Here is a 20,130-nt window from a genome sequence, read left to right as displayed (position 1 = left end):
CAGCCCGATTGTATATTATAGAGAATAGCATTCCCTGTGTATATTATAGAGAATAGCTGTCCCTGAGTATTTTATAGACAATAGCAGTCCTTGTGATATTTTAGAGAATAGCAGTCCTTGTGTATATTATAGAGAATAGCAGTCCATGTGTATATTAGAGAGAATAGTAGTCCCTTTGTGTTTTATAGGAATAGCAGTCCCTTTGTATATTATAGGGAATAGCAGTCTCTGTGTATATTGTAGGGATTAGCGGTCCCTTTGTATATTATAGAGAATAGCTGTACCTGTGCATATTATAGAGACCAGCAGCCCCTGTGTATATTATAGAGAATAGCAGTCCATGTGTATATTATAGAGAATAGTAGTCCCTTTGTGTTTTATAGTAATAGCAGTCCCTGTGTATATTATTGGGAATAGCAGCCCTTGTGTTTCTTATAGAGAATAGCAGCCCTTGTGTATATTTTAGAGAATAGCAGTCCCTGTGTGTATTATAGAGAATAGCAGTCCCTGTGTATATTATAGAGAATAGCAGTCCTTGTGTATATCATAGAGAATAGCAGTCCATGTGTATATTAGAGAGAATAGTAGTCCCTTTGTGTTTTATAGGAATAGCAGTCCCTGTGTATATTATAGGGAATAGCAGTCCCTGTGTATATTGTAGGGATTAGCAGTCCCTTTGTATATTATAGAGAATAGCAGTACCTGTGTATATTATAGAGACCCGCAGCCCCCTGTGTATATTATAGAGAATAGCAGTCCATGTGTATATTATAGGGAATAGTAGTCCCTTTGTGTTTTATAGTAATAGCAGTCCCTGTGTATATTATTGAGAATAGCAGCCCCTGTGTTTCTTATAGAGAATAGCAGCCCTTGTGTATATTTTAGAGAATGGCAGTCCCTGTGTGTATTGGAGAGAATAGCAGTCCCTGTGGATATTATAGAGAATAGCAGTCCTTGTGTATATTTTAGAGAATAGCAGTCTCTGGCTAAATTATAGAGAATAACATTCCCTGTTTATATTATAGAGTTTAGCAGTCCCTGTGTATATTGTATATAATAGCAGTCCCTGTGTATATTGTAAAGAATAGGTGTCCCTGTGTATATTATAGAGAATAGCAGCTCTGTGTATATTATGGAGAATTGCAGTCCCTGTGTATATTATAGAGAATTGCTGTCCCTGTGTATATTATAGAGAATAGCAGCCCTGTGTATATTATAGATAATTGCAGTCCCTGTGTATATTGTAGAGAATTGCAGTCCCTGTGTATATTATAGAGAATTGCAGAACCTGTGCATATTATAGAGAATAGCAGCCCTGTGATTATTATAGAGAATTGCAGTCGCTGTGTATATTATAGAGAATAGCTGTCCCTGTGTATTTTATAGACAATAGCAGTCCTTGTGATATTTTGGAGAATAGCAGTCCTTGTGTATATTATAGAGAATAGCAGTCCATGTGTATATTAGATAGAATAGTAGTCCCTTTGTGTTTTATAGGAATAGCAGTCCCTTTGTATATTATAGGGAATAGCAGTCCCTGTGTATATTGTAGGGATTAGCAGTCCCTTTGTATATTATAGAGAATAGCAGTCCCTGTGTATATTATAGAGAATAGCAGTCCTTGTGTATATTATAGAGAATAGCAGTCCATGTGTATATTAGATAGAATAGTAGTCCCTTTGTGTTTTATAGGAATAGCAGTCCCTTTGTATATTATAGGGAATAGCAGTCCCTGTGTATATTGTTGGGATTAGCAGTCCCTTTGTATATTACAGAGAATAGCAGTACCTGTGCATATTATAGAGACCAGCAGCCCCTTTGCATATTATAGAGAATAGCAGCCCCTGTGTATATTATAGAGAATAGCAGTCCCTGTTTGTATTGTAGGGAATAGCAATCCCTGTGTATATTATAGAGAATAGCATTCCCTGAGTGTATTATAGAGAATAGCAGTCCCTGTGTATATTATAGAAATAGCAGTCCCTGTGTATATTGTAGAGATTAGCAGTCCCTGTGTATGTTATAGAGAATAGTAGTAAATGTGTATATTATAGAGAATAGCAGTCCCTGTTTGTATTAGAGAGAATAGTAGTCCATTTGTGTTTTATAGCAATAGCAGTCCTCGTGTACATTATTGAGAATAGCTGCCCCTGTGTTTATTATAGAGAATAGCAATCCCTGTGTGTATTATAGAGAATAGTAGTCCCTGTGTGTATTTTAGGAGAAAAGCAGTCCTTGTGTATATTATATAGAAAAGCAGTCCCTGTGTATATTATAGAGAATAGCAGTCCTTGTGTATATTATAGAGAATAGCAGTCCCCGTGTATATTATAGAGAATAGCAGTCCTTGTGTATATTATAGAGAATAGCAGTCGCCGTGTATATTATAGATAATAGCAGTCCATGTGTATATTATAAAGAATAGGTGTCCTTGTGTATATTGTAGAGATTAGCAGTCCATGTGTATATTATGTAGAATTGCGGTCTCTGTGTATATTGTAGAGAATATCAGTCCCTGTGTATATTATAGAGAATAACCGTACCTGTGTACATTATAGAGAATAGCATTCCCTGTGTATGTTATAGAGAATAGCAGCCCCAGTGTATTTTATATAGAATAGAAATCACTGTATCTATTATAGAGAATAGCAGTCCCTGTGTATATTATAGAGATTAGCTGCCCCGATTATATTATAGAAAATACCAGTCCTTGTGTATATTATAGAGAATAGCAGTCCCTGTGCATATTATAGAAAATAGCAGTAAATGTCTATGTTTTAGAGAATAGCAGTCCCTGTGTGTATTATAGAGAATAACAGCCCTTGTGTATATTATAGAGAATTGCATTCCCTGTGTATATTATAGAGAATAGTTGTCCCTGTGTATTTTATAGACAATAGCAGTCCTTGTGATATTTTAGAGAATAGCAGTCCTTGTGTATATTATAGAGAATAGCAGTCCATGTGTATATTAGAGAGAATAGTAGTCCCTTTGTGTTTTATAGGAATTGCAGTCCCTTTGTATATTATAGGGAATAGCAGTCCCTGTGTATATTGTAGGGATTAGCAGTCCCTTTGTATATTATAGAGAATAGCAGTACCTGTGCATATTATAGAGACCAGCAGCCCCTGTGTATATTATAGAGAATAGCAGTCCATGTGTATATTATAGAGAATAGTAGTCCCTTTGTGTTTTATAGTAATAGCAGTCCCTGTGTATATTATTGGGAATAGCAGCCCTTGTGTTTCTTACAGAGAATAGCAGCCCTTGTGTATATTTTAGAGAATAGCAGTCCCTGTGTGTATTATAGAGAATAGCAGTCCCTGTGTATATTATAGAGAATAGCAGTCCTTGTGTATATTATAGAGAATAGCAGTCCATGTGTATATTAGAGAGAATAGTAGTCCCTTTGTGTTTTATAGGAATAGCAGTCCCTTTGTATATTATAGGGAACAGCAGTCCCTGTGTATATTATAGAGAATAGCAGTCCCTGTGTATATTATAGAGAATAGCAGTCCCTGTTTATATTGTAGATAATAGCAGTCCATGTGTATATCATAAACAATAGGTGTCCTTTTGTATATTGTAGAGATTAGCAGTCCATGTGTATATTATGTAGAATTGCGGTCTCTGTGTATATTGTAGAGAATATCAGTCCCTGTGTATATTATAGAGAATAGCCGTCCCTGTGTACATTATAGAGAATAGCATTCCCTGTGTATGTTATAGAGAATAGCAGCCCCAGTGTATTTTATATAGAATAGAAATCACTGTATCTATTATAGAGAATAGCAGTCCCTGTGTATATTATAGAGATTAGCTGCCCCGATTATATTATAGAAAATACCAGTCCTTGTGTATATTATAGAGAATAGCAGTCCCTGTGCATATTATAGAAAATAGCAGTAAATGTCTATGTTTTAGAGAATAGCAGTCCCTGTATGTATTATAGAGAATAACAGCCCTTGTGTATATTATAGAGAATAGCATTCCCTGTGTATATTATAGAGAATAGCTGTCCCTGAGTATTTTATAGACAATAGCAGTCCTTGTGATATTTTAGAGAATAGCAGTCCTTGTGTATATTATAGAGAATAGCAGTCCATGTGTATATTAGAGAGAATAGTAGTCCCTTTGTGTTTTATAGGAATAGCAGTCCCTTTGTATATCATAGGGAATAGCAGTCTCTGTGTATATTGTAGGGATTAGCGGTCCCTTTGTATATTATAGAGAATAGCTGTACCTGTGCATATTATAGAGACCAGCAGCCCCTGTGTATATTATAGAGAATAGCAGTCCATGTGTATATTATAGAGAATAGTAGTCCCTTTGTGTTTTATAGTAATAGCAGTCCCCTGTGTATATTATTGGGAATAGCAGCCCTTGTGTTTCTTACAGAGAATAGCAGCCCTTGTGTATATTTTAGAGAATAGCAGTCCCTGTGTGTATTATAGAGAATAGCAGTCCCTGTGTATATTATAGAGAATAGCAGTCCTTGTGTATATTATAGAGAATAGCAGTCAATGTGTATATTAGAGAGAATAGTAGTCCTTTGGTGTTTTATAGGAATAGCAGTCCCATTGTATATTATAGGAACAGCAGTCCTGTGTATATTTATAGAGAATAGCAGTCCCTGTGTATATTATAGAGAATAGCAGTCCCTGTTTATATTGTAGATAATAGCAGTCCATGTGTATATCATAAACTAATAGGTGTCCTTTTGTATATAGTAGAGAGTAGCAGTCCATGTGTATATTATGTAGAATTGCGGTCTCTGTGTATATTGTAGAGAATATCAGTCCCTGTGTATATTATAGAGAATAGCCGGTCCCTGTGTACATTACAGAGAATAGCATTCCCTGTGTATTTTATAGAGAATATTAGCACCTGTGTACTTATATAGAATAGAATCACTGTATCTATTATAGAGAATAGCAGTCCCTGTGTATATTATAGAGATTAGCTGCCCCGATTATATTATAGAAAATAGCAGTCCTTGTGTATATTACAGAGAATAGCAGTCCCTGTGCATATTATAGAAAATAGCAGTAAATGTCTATGTTTTAGAGAATAGCAGTCCCTGTATGTATTATAGAGAATAACAGCCCTTGTGTATATTATAGAGAATAGCATTCCCTGTGTATATTATAGAGAATAGCTGTCCCTGAGTATTTTATAGACAATAGCAGTCCTTGTGATATTTTAGAGAATAGCAGTCCTTGTGTATATTATAGAGAATAGCAGTCCATGTGTATATTAGAGAGAATAGTAGTCCCTTTGTGTTTTATAGGAATAGCAGTCCCTTTGTATATCATAGGGAATAGCAGTCTCTGTGTATATTGTAGGGATTAGCGGTCCCTTTGTATATTATAGAGAATAGCTGTACCTGTGCATATTATAGAGACCAGCAGCCCCTGTGTATATTATAGAGAATAGCAGTCCATGTGTATATTATAGAGAATAGTAGTCCCTTTGTGTTTTATAGTAATAGCAGTCCCTGTGTATATTATTGGGAATAGCAGCCCTTGTGTTTCTTATAGAGAATAGCAGCCGTTGTGTATATTTTAGAGAATAGCAGTCCCTGTGTGTATTATAGAGAATAGCAGTCCCTGTGTATATTATAGAGAATAGCAGTCCTTGTGTATATCATAGAGAATAGCAGTCCATGTGTATATTAGAGAGAATAGTAGTCCCTTTGTGTTTTATAGGAATAGCAGTCCCTGTGTATATTATAGGGAATAGCAGTCCCTGTGTATATTGTAGGGATTAGCAGTCCCTTTGTATATTATAGAGAATAGCAGTACCTGTGTATATTATAGAGACCCGCAGCCCCTGTGTATATTATAGAGAATAGCAGTCCATGTGTATATTATAGGGAATAGTAGTCCCTTTGTGTTTTATAGTAATAGCAGTCCCTGTGTATATTATTGAGAATAGCAGCCCCTGTGTTTCTTATAGAGAATAGCAGCCCTTGTGTATATTTTAGAGAATGGCAGTCCCTGAGTGTATTGTAGAGAATAGCAGTCCCTGTGGATATTATAGAGAATAGCAGTCCTTGTGTATATTTTAGAGAATAGCAGTCTCTGGCTAAATTATAGAGAATAACATTCCCTGTTTATATTATAGAGTTTAGCAGTCCCTGTGTATATTGTATATAATAGCAGTCCCTGTGTATATTGTAAAGAATAGGTGTCCCTGTGTATATTATAGAGAATAGCAGCTCTGTGTATATTATGGAGAATTGCAGTCCCTGTGTATATTATAGAGAATTGCTGTCCCTGTGTATATTATAGAGAATAGCAGCCCTGTGTATATTATAGATAATTGCAGTCCCTGTGTATATTGTAGAGAATTGCAGTCCCTGTGTATATTATAGAGAATTGCAGAACCTGTGCATATTATAGAGAATAGCAGCCCTGTGAATTTTATAGAGAATTGCAGTCGCTGTGTATATTATAGAGAATAGCTGTCCCTGTGTATTTTATAGACAATAGCAGTCCTTGTGATATTTTGGAGAATAGCAGTCCTTGTGTATATTATAGAGAATAGCAGTCCATGTGTATATTAGATAGAATAGTAGTCCCTTTGTGTTTTATAGGAATAGCAGTCCCTTTGTATATTATAGGGAATAGCAGTCCCTGTGTATATTGTAGGGATTAGCAGTCCCTTTGTATATTATAGAGAATAGCAGTCCCTGTGTATATTATAGAGAATAGCAGTCCTTGTGTATATTATAGAGAATAGCAGTCCATGTGTATATTAGATAGAATAGTAGTCCCTTTGTGTTTTATAGGAATAGCAGTCCCTTTGTATATTATAGGGAATAGCAGTCCCTGTGTATATTGTTGGGATTAGCAGTCCCTTTGTATATTACAGAGAATAGCAGTACCTGTGCATATTATAGAGACCAGCAGCCCCTTTGCATATTATAGAGAATAGCAGCCCCTGTGTATATTATAGAGAATAGCAGTCCCTGTTTGTATTATAGGGAATAGCAATCCCTGTGTATATTATAGAGAATAGCATTCCCTGAGTGTATTATAGAGAATAGCAGTCCCTGTGTATATTATAGAAAATAGCAGTCCCTGTGTATATTGTAGAGATTAGCAGTCCCTGTGTATGTTATAGAGAATAGTAGTAAATGTGTATATTATAGAGAATAGCAGTCCCTGTTTGTATTAGAGAGAATAGTAGTCCATTTGTGTTTTATAGCAATAGCAGTCCTCGTGTACATTATTGAGAATAGCTGCCCCTGTGTTTATTATAGAGAATAGCAATCCCTGTGTGTATTATAGAGAATAGTAGTCCCTGTGTGTATTTTATGAGAAAAGCAGTCCTTGTGTATATTATATAGAAAAGCAGTCCCTGTGTATATTATAGAGAATAGCAGTCCTTGTGTATATTATAGAGAATAGCAGTCCCCGTGTATATTATAGAGAATAGCAGTCCTTGTGTATATTATAGAGAATAGCAGTCCCTGTGTATATTATAGATAATAGCAGTCCATGTGTATATTATAAAGAATAGGTGTCCTTGTGTATATTATATAGAAAAGCAGTCCCTGTGTATATTATAGAGAATAGCAGTCCTTGTGTATATTATAGAGAATATCAGTCCCTGTGTATATTATAGAGAATAGCAGTCCTGTGTATTATAGAGAATAGCATCCCTGTGTATATTATAGAGAATAGCAGCCATGTTATTTATAGAGAATTCAGTCACTGTATTATTATAGAGAATAGCAGTCCCTGTGTATATTATAGAGATAGCAGCCGTATGTATTTATAGAGAATAGCAGTCCTTGTGTATATTATAGAGAATCGCAGTCCCTGTGCATATTATAGAAATAGCAGTCACTGTATGTTTAGAGAATAGCAGTCCTGTTATATTATAGAGAATAGCAGTCCTGTGTATATTATAGAGAATAGCATCTCCTGTGTATATTATAGAGGATAGCTGTCCATGAGTATTTTATAGACAATAGCAGTCCTTGTGATATTTTAGAGAATAGCAGTCCTTGTGTATATTATAGAGAATAGCAGTCCATGTGTATATTAGAGAGAATAGTAGTCCCTTTGTGTTTTATAGGAATAGCAGTCCCTTTGTATATTATAGGGAATAGCAGTCTCTGTGTATATTGTAGGGATTAGCGGTCCCTTTGTATATTATAGAGAATAGCTGTACCTGTGCATATTATAGAGACCAGCAGCCCCTGTGTATATTATAGAGAATAGCAGTCCATGTGTATATTATAGAGAATAGTAGTCCCTTTGTGTTTTATAGTAATAGCAGTCCCTGTGTATATTATTGGGAATAGCAGCCCTTGTGTTTCTTATAGAGAATAGCAGCCCTTGTGTATATTTTAGAGAATAGCAGTCCCTGTGTGTATTATAGAGAATAGCAGTCCCTGTGTATATTATAGAGAATAGCAGTCCTTGTGTATATCATAGAGAATAGCAGTCCATGTGTATATTAGAGAGAATAGTAGTCCCTTTGTGTTTTATAGGAATAGCAGTCCCTGTGTATATTATAGGGAATAGCAGTCCCTGTGTATATTGTAGGGATTAGCAGTCCCTTTGTATATTATAGAGAATAGCAGTACCTGTGTATATTATAGAGACCCGCAGCCCCTGTGTATATTATAGAGAATAGCAGTCCATGTGTATATTATAGGGAATAGTAGTCCCTTTGTGTTTTATAGTAATAGCAGTCCCTGTGTATATTATTGAGAATAGCAGCCCCTGTGTTTCTTATAGAGAATAGCAGCTCTTGTGTATATTTTGGAGAATGGCAGTCCCTGTGTGTATTGTAGAGAATAGCAGTCCCTGTGGATATTATAGAGAATAGCAGTCCTTGTGTATATTTTAGAGAATAGCAGTCTCTGGCTAAATTATAGAGAATAACAGTCCCTGTTTATATTATAGAGTTTAGCAGTCCCTGTGTATATTGTATATAATAGCAGTCCCTGTGTATATTGTAAAGAATAGGTGTCCCTGTGTATATTATGGAGAATAGCAGCTCTGTGTATATTATGGAGAATTGCAGTCCCTGTGTATATTATAGAGAATTGCTGTCCCTGTGTATATTATAGAGAATAGCAGCCCTGTGTATATTATAGATAATTGCAGTCCCTGTGTATATTGTAGAGAATTGCAGTCCCTGTGTATATTATAGAGAATTGCAGAACCTGTGCATATTATAGAGAATAGCAGCCCTGTGAATATTATAGAGAATTGCAGTCGCTGTGTATATTATAGAGAATAGCTGTCCCTGTGTATTTTATAGACAATAGCAGTCCTTGTGATATTTTAGAGAATAGCAGTCCTTGTGTATATTATAGAGAATAGCAGTCCATGTGTACATTAGATAGAATAGTAGTCCCTTTGTGTTTTATAGGAATAGCAGTCCCTTTGTATATTATAGGGAATAGCAGTCCCTGTGTATATTGTAGGGATTAGCAGTCCCTTTGTATATTATAGAGAATAGCAGTCCCTGTGTATATTATAGAGAATAGCAGTCCTTGTGTATATTATAGAGAATAGCAGTCCATGTGTATATTAGATAGAATAGTAGTCCCTTTGTGTTTTATAGGAATAGCAGTCCCTTTGTATATTATAGGGAATAGCAGTCCCTGTGTATATTGTTGGGATTAGCAGTCCCTTTGTATATTACAGAGAATAGCAGTACCTGTGCATATTATAGAGACCAGCAGCCCCTTTGCATATTATAGAGAATAGCAGCCCCTGTGTATATTATAGAGAATAGCAGTCCCTGTTTGTATTGTAGGGAATAGCAATCCCTGTGTATATTATAGAGAATAGCATTCCCTGAGTGTATTATAGAGAATAGCAGTCCCTGTGTATATTATAGAAAATAGCAGTCCCTGTGTATATTGTAGAGATTAGCAGTCCCTGTGTATGTTATAGAGAATAGTAGTAAATGTGTATATTATAGAGAATAGCAGTCCCTGTTTGTATTAGAGAGAATAGTAGTCCATTTGTGTTTTATAGCAATAGCAGTCCTCGTGTACATTATTGAGAATAGCTGCCCCTGTGTTTATTATAGAGAATAGCAATCCCTGTGTGTATTATAGAGAATAGTAGTCCCTGTGTGTATTTTATGAGAAAAGCAGTCCTTGTGTATATTATATAGAAAAGCAGTCCCTGTGTATATTATAGAGAATAGCAGTCCTTGTGTATATTATAGAGAATAGCAGTCCCCGTGTATATTATAGAGAATAGCAGTCCTTGTGTATATTATAGAGAATAGCAGTCGCCGTGTATATTATAGATAATAGCAGTCCATGTGTATATTATAAAGAATAGGTGTCCTTGTGTATATTGTAGAGATTAGCAGTCCATGTGTATATTATGTAGAATTGCGGTCTCTGTGTATATTGTAGAGAATATCAGTCCCTGTGTATATTATAGAGAATAACCGTACCTGTGTACATTATAGAGAATAGCATTCCCTGTGTATGTTATAGAGAATAGCAGCCCCAGTGTATTTTATATAGAATAGAAATCACTGTATCTATTATAGAGAATAGCAGTCCCTGTGTATATTATAGAGATTAGCGCCCCGATTATATTATAGAAAATACCAGTCCTTGTGTATATTATAGAGAATAGCAGTCCCTGTGCATATTATAGAAAATAGCAGTAAATGTCTATGTTTTAGAGAATAGCAGTCCCTGTGTGTATTATAGAGAATAACAGCCCTTGTGTATATTATGGAGAATTGCATTCCCTGTGTATATTATAGAGAATAGTTGTCCCTGTGTATTTTATAGACAATAGCAGTCCTTGTGATATTTTAGAGAATAGCAGTCCTTGTGTATATTATAGAGAATAGCAGTCCATGTGTATATTAGAGAGAATAGTAGTCCCTTTGTGTTTTATAGGAATTGCAGTCCCTTTGTATATTATAGGGAATAGCAGTCCCTGTGTATATTGTAGGGATTAGCAGTCCCTTTGTATATTATAGAGAATAGCAGTACCTGTGCATATTATAGAGACCAGCAGCCCCTGTGTATATTATAGAGAATAGCAGTCCATGTGTATATTATAGAGAATAGTAGTCCCTTTGTGTTTTATAGTAATAGCAGTCCCTGTGTATATTATTGGGAATAGCAGCCCTTGTGTTTCTTACAGAGAATAGCAGCCCTTGTGTATATTTTAGAGAATAGCAGTCCCTGTGTGTATTATAGAGAATAGCAGTCCCTGTGTATATTATAGAGAATAGCAGTCCTTGTGTATATTATAGAGAATAGCAGTCCATGTGTATATTAGAGAGAATAGTAGTCCCTTTGTGTTTTATAGGAATAGCAGTCCCTTTGTATATTATAGGGAACAGCAGTCCCTGTGTATATTATAGAGAATAGCAGTCCCTGTGTATATTATAGAGAATAGCAGTCCCTGTTTATATTGTAGATAATAGCAGTCCATGTGTATATCATAAACAATAGGTGTCCTTTTGTATATTGTAGAGATTAGCAGTCCATGTGTATATTATGTAGAATTGCGGTCTCTGTGTATATTGTAGAGAATATCAGTCCCTGTGTATATTATAGAGAATAGCCGTCCCTGTGTACATTATAGAGAATAGCATTCCCTGTGTATGTTATAGAGAATAGCAGCCCCAGTGTATTTTATATAGAATAGAAATCACTGTATCTATTATAGAGAATAGCAGTCCCTGTGTATATTATAGAGATTAGCTGCCCCGATTATATTATAGAAAAATACCAGTCCTTGTGTATATTATAGAGAATAGCAGTCCCTGTGCATATTATAGAAAATAGCAGTAAATGTCTATGTTTTAGAGAATAGCAGTCCCTGTATGTATTATAGAGAATAACAGCCCTTGTGTATATTATAGAGAATAGCATTCCCTGTGTATATTATAGAGAATAGCTGTCCCTGAGTATTTATAGACAATAGCAGTCCTTGTGATATTTTAGAGAATAGCAGTCCTTGTGTATATTATAGAGAATAGCAGTCCATGTGTATATTAGAGAGAATAGTAGTCCCTTTGTGTTTTATAGGAATAGCAGTCCCTTTGTATATTATAGGGAATAGCAGTCTCTGTGTATATTGTAGGGATTAGCGGTCCCTTTGTATATTATAGAGAATAGCTGTACCTGTGCATATTATAGAGACCAGCAGCCCCTGTGTATATTATAGAGAATAGCAGTCCATGTGTATATTATAGAGAATAGTAGTCCCTTTGTGTTTTATAGTAATAGCAGTCCCTGTGTATATTATTGGGAATAGCAGCCCTTGTGTTTCTTATAGAGAATAGCAGCCTTGTGTATATTTTAGAGAATAGCAGTCCCTGTGTGTATTATAGAGAATAGCAGTCCCTGTGTATATTATAGAGAATAGCAGTCCTTGTGTATATCATAGAGAATAGCAGTCCATGTGTATATTAGAGAGAATAGTAGTCCCTTTGTGTTTTATAGGAATAGCAGTCCCTGTGTATATTATAGGGAATAGCAGTCCCTGTGTATATTGTAGGGATTAGCAGTCCCTTTGTATATTATAGAGAATAGCAGTACCTGTGTATATTATAGAGACCCGCAGCCCCTGTGTATATTATAGAGAATAGCAGTCCATGTGTATATTATAGGGAATAGTAGTCCCTTTGTGTTTTATAGTAATAGCAGTCCCTGTGTATATTATTGAGAATAGCAGCCCCTGTGTTTCTTATAGAGAATAGCAGCCCTTGTGTATATTTTAGAGAATGGCAGTCCCTGTGTGTATTGGAGAGAATAGCAGTCCCTGTGGATATTATAGAGAATAGCAGTCCTTGTGTATATTTTAGAGAATAGCAGTCTCTGGCTAAATTATAGAGAATAACATTCCCTGTTTATATTATAGAGTTTAGCAGTCCCTGTGTATATTGTATATAATAGCAGTCCCTGTGTATATTGTAAAGAATAGGTGTCCCTGTGTATATTATAGAGAATAGCAGCTCTGTGTATATTATGGAGAATTGCAGTCCCTGTGTATATTATAGAGAATTGCTGTCCCTGTGTATATTATAGAGAATAGCAGCCCTGTGTATATTATAGATAATTGCAGTCCCTGTGTATATTGTAGAGAATTGCAGTCCCTGTGTATATTATAGAGAATTGCAGAACCTGTGCATATTATAGAGAATAGCAGCCCTGTGATTATTATAGAGAATTGCAGTCGCTGTGTATATTATAGAGAATAGCTGTCCCTGTGTATTTTATAGACAATAGCAGTCCTTGTGATATTTTGGAGAATAGCAGTCCTTGTGTATATTATAGAGAATAGCAGTCCATGTGTACATTAGATAGAATAGTAGTCCCTTTGTGTTTTATAGGAATAGCAGTCCCTTTGTATATTATAGGGAATAGCAGTCCCTGTGTATATTGTAGGGATTAGCAGTCCCTTTGTATATTATAGAGAATAGCAGTCCCTGTGTATATTATAGAGAATAGCAGTCCTTGTGTATATTATAGAGAATAGCAGTCCATGTGTATATTAGATAGAATAGTAGTCCCTTTGTGTTTTATAGGAATAGCAGTCCCTTTGTATATTATAGGGAATAGCAGTCCCTGTGTATATTGTTGGGATTAGCAGTCCCTTTGTATATTACAGAGAATAGCAGTACCTGTGCATATTATAGAGACCAGCAGCCCCTTTGCATATTATAGAGAATAGCAGCCCCTGTGTATATTATAGAGAATAGCAGTCCCTGTTTGTATTGTAGGGAATAGCAATCCCTGTGTATATTATAGAGAATAGCATTCCCTGAGTGTATTATAGAGAATAGCAGTCCCTGTGTATATTATAGAAAATAGCAGTCCCTGTGTATATTGTAGAGATTAGCAGTCCCTGTGTATGTTATAGAGAATAGTAGTAAATGTGTATATTATAGAGAATAGCAGTCCCTGTTTGTATTAGAGAGAATAGTAGTCCATTTGTGTTTTATAGCAATAGCAGTCCTCGTGTACATTATTGAGAATAGCTGCCCCTGTGTTTATTATAGAGAATAGCAATCCCTGTGTGTATTATAGAGAATAGTAGTCCCTGTGTGTATTTTATGAGAAAAGCAGTCCTTGTGTATATTATATAGAAAAGCAGTCCCTGTGTATATTATAGAGAATAGCAGTCCTTGTGTATATTATAGAGAATAGCAGTCCCCGTGTATATTATAGAGAATAGCAGTCCTTGTGTATATTATAGAGAATAGCAGTCGCCGTGTATATTATAGATAATAGCAGTCCATGTGTATATTATAAAGAATAGGTGTCCTTGTGTATATTGTAGAGATTAGCAGTCCATGTGTATATTATGTAGAATTGCGGTCTCTGTGTATATTGTAGAGAATATCAGTCCCTGTGTATATTATAGAGAATAACCGTACCTGTGTACATTATAGAGAATAGCATTCCCTGTGTATGTTATAGAGAATAGCAGCCCCAGTGTATTTTATATAGAATAGAAATCACTGTATCTATTATAGAGAATAGCAGTCCCTGTGTATATTATAGAGATTAGCGCCCCGATTATATTATAGAAAATACCAGTCCTTGTGTATATTATAGAGAATAGCAGTCCCTGTGCATATTATAGAAAATAGCAGTAAATGTCTATGTTTTAGAGAATAGCAGTCCCTGTGTGTATTATAGAGAATAACAGCCCTTGTGTATATTATGGAGAATTGCATTCCCTGTGTATATTATAGAGAATAGTTGTCCCTGTGTATTTTATAGACAATAGCAGTCCTTGTGATATTTTAGAGAATAGCAGTCCTTGTGTATATTATAGAGAATAGCAGTCCATGTGTATATTAGAGAGAATAGTAGTCCCTTTGTGTTTTATAGGAATTGCAGTCCCTTTGTATATTATAGGGAATAGCAGTCCCTGTGTATATTGTAGGGATTAGCAGTCCCTTTGTATATTATAGAGAATAGCAGTACCTGTGCATATTATAGAGACCAGCAGCCCCTGTGTATATTATAGAGAATAGCAGTCCATGTGTATATTATAGAGAATAGTAGTCCCTTTGTGTTTTATAGTAATAGCAGTCCCTGTGTATATTATTGGGAATAGCAGCCCTTGTGTTTCTTACAGAGAATAGCAGCCCTTGTGTATATTTTAGAGAATAGCAGTCCCTGTGTGTATTATAGAGAATAGCAGTCCCTGTGTATATTATAGAGAATAGCAGTCCTTGTGTATATTATAGAGAATAGCAGTCCATGTGTATATTAGAGAGAATAGTAGTCCCTTTGTGTTTTATAGGAATAGCAGTCCCTTTGTATATTATAGGGAACAGCAGTCCCTGTGTATATTATAGAGAATAGCAGTCCCTGTGTATATTATAGAGAATAGCAGTCCCTGTTTATATTGTAGATAATAGCAGTCCATGTGTATATCATAAACAATAGGTGTCCTTTTGTATATTGTAGAGATTAGCAGTCCATGTGTATATTATGTAGAATTGCGGTCTCTGTGTATATTGTAGAGAATATCAGTCCCTGTGTATATTATAGAGAATAGCCGTCCCTGTGTACATTATAGAGAATAGCATTCCCTGTGTATGTTATAGAGAATAGCAGCCCCAGTGTATTTTATATAGAATAGAAATCACTGTATCTATTATAGAGAATAGCAGTCCCTGTGTATATTATAGAGATTAGCTGCCCCGATTATATTATAGAAAATACCAGTCCTTGTGTATATTATAGAGAATAGCAGTCCCTGTGCATATTATAGAAAATAGCAGTAAATGTCTATGTTTTAGAGAATAGCAGTCCCTGTATGTATTATAGAGAATATCAGCCCTTGTGTATATTATAGAGAATAGCATTCCCTGTGTATATTATAGAGAATAGCTGTCCCTGAGTATTTTATAGACAATAGCAGTCCTTGTGATATTTTAGAGAATAGCAGTCCTTGTGTATATTATAGAGAATAGCAGTCCATGTGTATATTAGAGAGAATAGTAGTCCCTTTGTGTTTTATAGGAATAGCAGTCCCTTTGTATATCATAGGGAATAGCAGTCTCTGTGTATATTGTAGGGATTAGCGGTCCCTTTGTATATTATAGAGAATAGCTGTACCTGTGCATATTATAGAGACCAGCAGCCCCTGTGTATATTATAGAGAATAGCAGTCCATGTGTATATTATAGAGAATAGTAGTCCCTTTGTGTTTTATAGTAATAGCAGTCCCTGTGTATATTATTGGGAATAGCAGCCCTTGTGTTTCTTATAGAGAATAGCAGCCCTTGTGTATATTTTAGAGAATAGCAGTCCCTGTGTGTATTATAGAGAATAGCAGTCCCTGTGTATATTATAGAGAATAGCAGTCCTTGTGTATATCATAGAGAATAGCAGTCCATGTGTATATTAGAGAGAATAGTAGTCCCTTTGTGTTTTATAGGAATAGCAGTCCCTGTGTATATTATAGGGAATAGCAGTCCCTGTGTATATTGTAGGGATTAGCAGTCCCTTTGTATATTATAGAGAATAGCAGTACCTGTGTATATTATAGAGACCCGCAGCCCCTGTGTATATTATAGAGAATAGCAGTCCATGTGTATATTATAGGGAATAGTAGTCCCTTTGTGTTTTATAGTAATAGCAGTCCCTGTGTATATTATTGAGAATAGCAGCCCCTGTGTTTCTTATAGAGAATAGCAGCCCTTGTGTATATTTTAGAGAATGGCAGTCCCTGTGTGTATTGTAGAGAATAGCAGTCCCTGTGGATATTATAGAGAATAGCAGTCCTTGTGTATATTTTAGAGAATAGCAGTCTCTGGCTAAATTATAGAGAATAACATTCCCTGTTTATATTATAGAGTTTAGCAGTCCCTGTGTATATTGTATATAATAGCAGTCCCTGTGTATATTGTAAAGAATAGGTGTCCCTGTGTATATTATAGAGAATAGCAGCTCTGTGTATATTATGGAGAATTGCAGTCCCTGTGTATATTATAGAGAATTGCTGTCCCTGTGTATATTATAGAGAATAGCAGCCCTGTGTATATTATAGATAATTGCAGTCCCTGTGTATATTGTAGAGAATTGCAGTCCCTGTGTATATTATAGAGAATTGCAGAACCTGTGCATATTATAGAGAATAGCAGCCCTGTGAATTTTATAGAGAATTGCAGTCGCTGTGTATATTATAGAGAATAGCTGTCCCTGTGTATTTTATAGACAATAGCAGTCCTTGTGATATTTTGGAGAATAGCAGTCCTTGTGTATATTATAGAGAATAGCAGTCCATGTGTATATTAGATAGAATAGTAGTCCCTTTGTGTTTTATAGGAATAGCAGTCCCTTTGTATATTATAGGGAATAGCAGTCCCTGTGTATATTGTAGGGATTAGCAGTCCCTTTGTATATTATAGAGAATAGCAGTCCCTGTGTATATTATAGAGAATAGCAGTCCTTGTGTATATTATAGAGAATAGCAGTCCATGTGTATATTAGATAGAATAGTAGTCCCTTTGTGTTTTATAGGAATAGCAGTCCCTTTGTATATTATAGGGAATAGCAGTCCCTGTGTATATTGTTGGGATTAGCAGTCCCTTTGTATATTACAGAGAATAGCAGTACCTGTGCATATTATAGAGACCAGCAGCCCCTTTGCATATTATAGAGAATAGCAGCCCCTGTGTATATTATAGAGAATAGCAGTCCCTGTTTGTATTGTAGGGAATAGCAATCCCTGTGTATATTATAGAGAATAGCATTCCCTGAGTGTATTATAGAGAATAGCAGTCCCTGTGTATATTATAGAAAATAGCAGTCCCTGTGTATATTGTAGAGATTAGCAGTCCCTGTGTATGTTATAGAGAATAGTAGTAAATGTGTATATTATAGAGAATAGCAGTCCCTGTTTGTATTAGAGAGAATAGTAGTCCATTTGTGTTTTATAGCAATAGCAGTCCTCGTGTACATTATTGAGAATAGCTGCCCCTGTGTTTATTATAGAGAATAGCAATCCCTGTGTGTATTATAGAGAATAGTAGTCCCTGTGTGTATTTTATGAGAAAAGCAGTCCTTGTGTATATTATATAGAAAAGCAGTCCCTGTGTATATTATAGAGAATAGCAGTCCTTGTGTATATTATAGAGAATAGCAGTCCCCGTGTATATTATAGAGAATAGCAGTCCTTGTGTATATTATAGAGAATAGCAGTCGCCGTGTATATTATAGATAATAGCAGTCCATGTGTATATTATAAAGAATAGGTGTCCTTGTGTATATTGTAGAGATTAGCAGTCCATGTGTATATTATGTAGAATTGCGGTCTCTGTGTATATTGTAGAGAATATCAGTCCCTGTGTATATTATAGAGAATAACCGTACCTGTGTACATTATAGAGAATAGCATTCCCTGTGTATGTTATAGAGAATAGCAGCCCCAGTGTATTTTATATAGAATAGAAATCACTGTATCTATTATAGAGAATAGCAGTCCCTGTGTATATTATAGAGATTAGCGCCCCGATTATATTATAGAAAATACCAGTCCTTGTGTATATTATAGAGAATAGCAGTCCCTGTGCATATTATAGAAAATAGCAGTAAATGTCTATGTTTTAGAGAATAGCAGTCCCTGTGTGTATTATAGAGAATAACAGCCCTTGTGTATATTATGGAGAATTGCATTCCCTGTGTATATTATAGAGAATAGTTGTCCCTGTGTATTTTATAGACAATAGCAGTCCTTGTGATATTTTAGAGAATAGCAGTCCTTGTGTATATTATAGAGAATAGCAGTCCATGTGTATATTAGAGAGAATAGTAGTCCCTTTGTGTTTTATAGGAATTGCAGTCCCTTTGTATATTATAGGGAATAGCAGTCCCTGTGTATATTGTAGGGATTAGCAGTCCCTTTGTATATTATAGAGAATAGCAGTACCTGTGCATATTATAGAGACCAGCAGCCCCTGTGTATATTATAGAGAATAGCAGTCTATGTGTATATTATAGAGAATAGTAGTCCCTTTGTGTTTTATAGTAATAGCAGTCCCTGTGTATATTATTGGGAATAGCAGCCCTTGTGTTTCTTATAGAGAATAGCAGCCCTTGTGTATATTTTAGAGAATAGCAGTCCCTGTGTGTATTATAGAGAATAGCAGTCCCTGTGTATATTATAGAGAATAGCAGTCCTTGTGTATATTATAGAGAATAGCAGTCCATGTGTATATTAGAGAGAATAGTAGTGCCTTTGTGTTTTATAGGAATAGCAGTCCCTTTGTATATTATAGGGAATAGCAGTCCCTGTGTATATTGTAGGGATTAGCAGTCCCTTTGTATATTATAGAGAATAGCAGTACCTGTGCATATTATAGAGACCCGCAGCCCCTGTGTATATTATAGAGAATAGCAGTCCATGTGTATATTATAGGGAATAGTAGTCCCTTTGTGTTTTATAGTAATAGCAGTCCCTGTGTATATTATTGAGAATAGCAGCCCCTGTGTTTCTTATAGAGAATAGCAGCCCTTGTGTATATTTTAGAGAATAGCAGTCCCAGTGTGTATTATAGAGAATAGCAGTCCCTGTGGATATTATAGGGAATAGCAGTCCTTGTGTATATTTTAGAGAATAGCAGTCTCTCGGCTAAATTATAGAGAATAACAGTCCCTGTTTATATTATAGAGTTTAGCAGTCCCTGTGTATATTGTATACAATAGCAGTCCCTGTGTATATTGTAAAGAATAGGTGTCCCTGTGTATATTATAGAGAATAGCAGCTCTGTGTATATTATGGAGAATTGCAGTCCCTGTGTATATTATAGAGAATTGCTGTCCCTGTGTATATTATAGAGAATAGCAGCCCTGTGTATATTATAGATAATTGCAGTCCCTGTGTATATTGTAGAGAATTGCAGTCCCTGTGTATATTATAGAGAATTGCAGAACCTGTGCATATTATAGAGAATAGCAGCCCTGTGAATTTTATAGAGAATTGCAGTCGCTGTGTATATTATAGAGAATAGCTGTCCCTGTGTATTTTATAGACAATAGCAGTCCTTGTGATATTTTGGAGAATAGCAGTCCTTGTGTATATTATAGAGAATAGCAGTCCATGTGTATATTAGATAGAATAGTAGTCCCTTTGTGTTTTATAGGAA

This window comes from Carcharodon carcharias (assembly GCF_017639515.1).
Source record: "Carcharodon carcharias isolate sCarCar2 chromosome 38 unlocalized genomic scaffold, sCarCar2.pri SUPER_38_unloc_3, whole genome shotgun sequence".
In the NCBI taxonomy this organism is placed as follows: Eukaryota; Metazoa; Chordata; class Chondrichthyes; order Lamniformes; family Lamnidae; genus Carcharodon; species Carcharodon carcharias.
Note: the sequence above shows the minus strand (reverse complement) of the source record.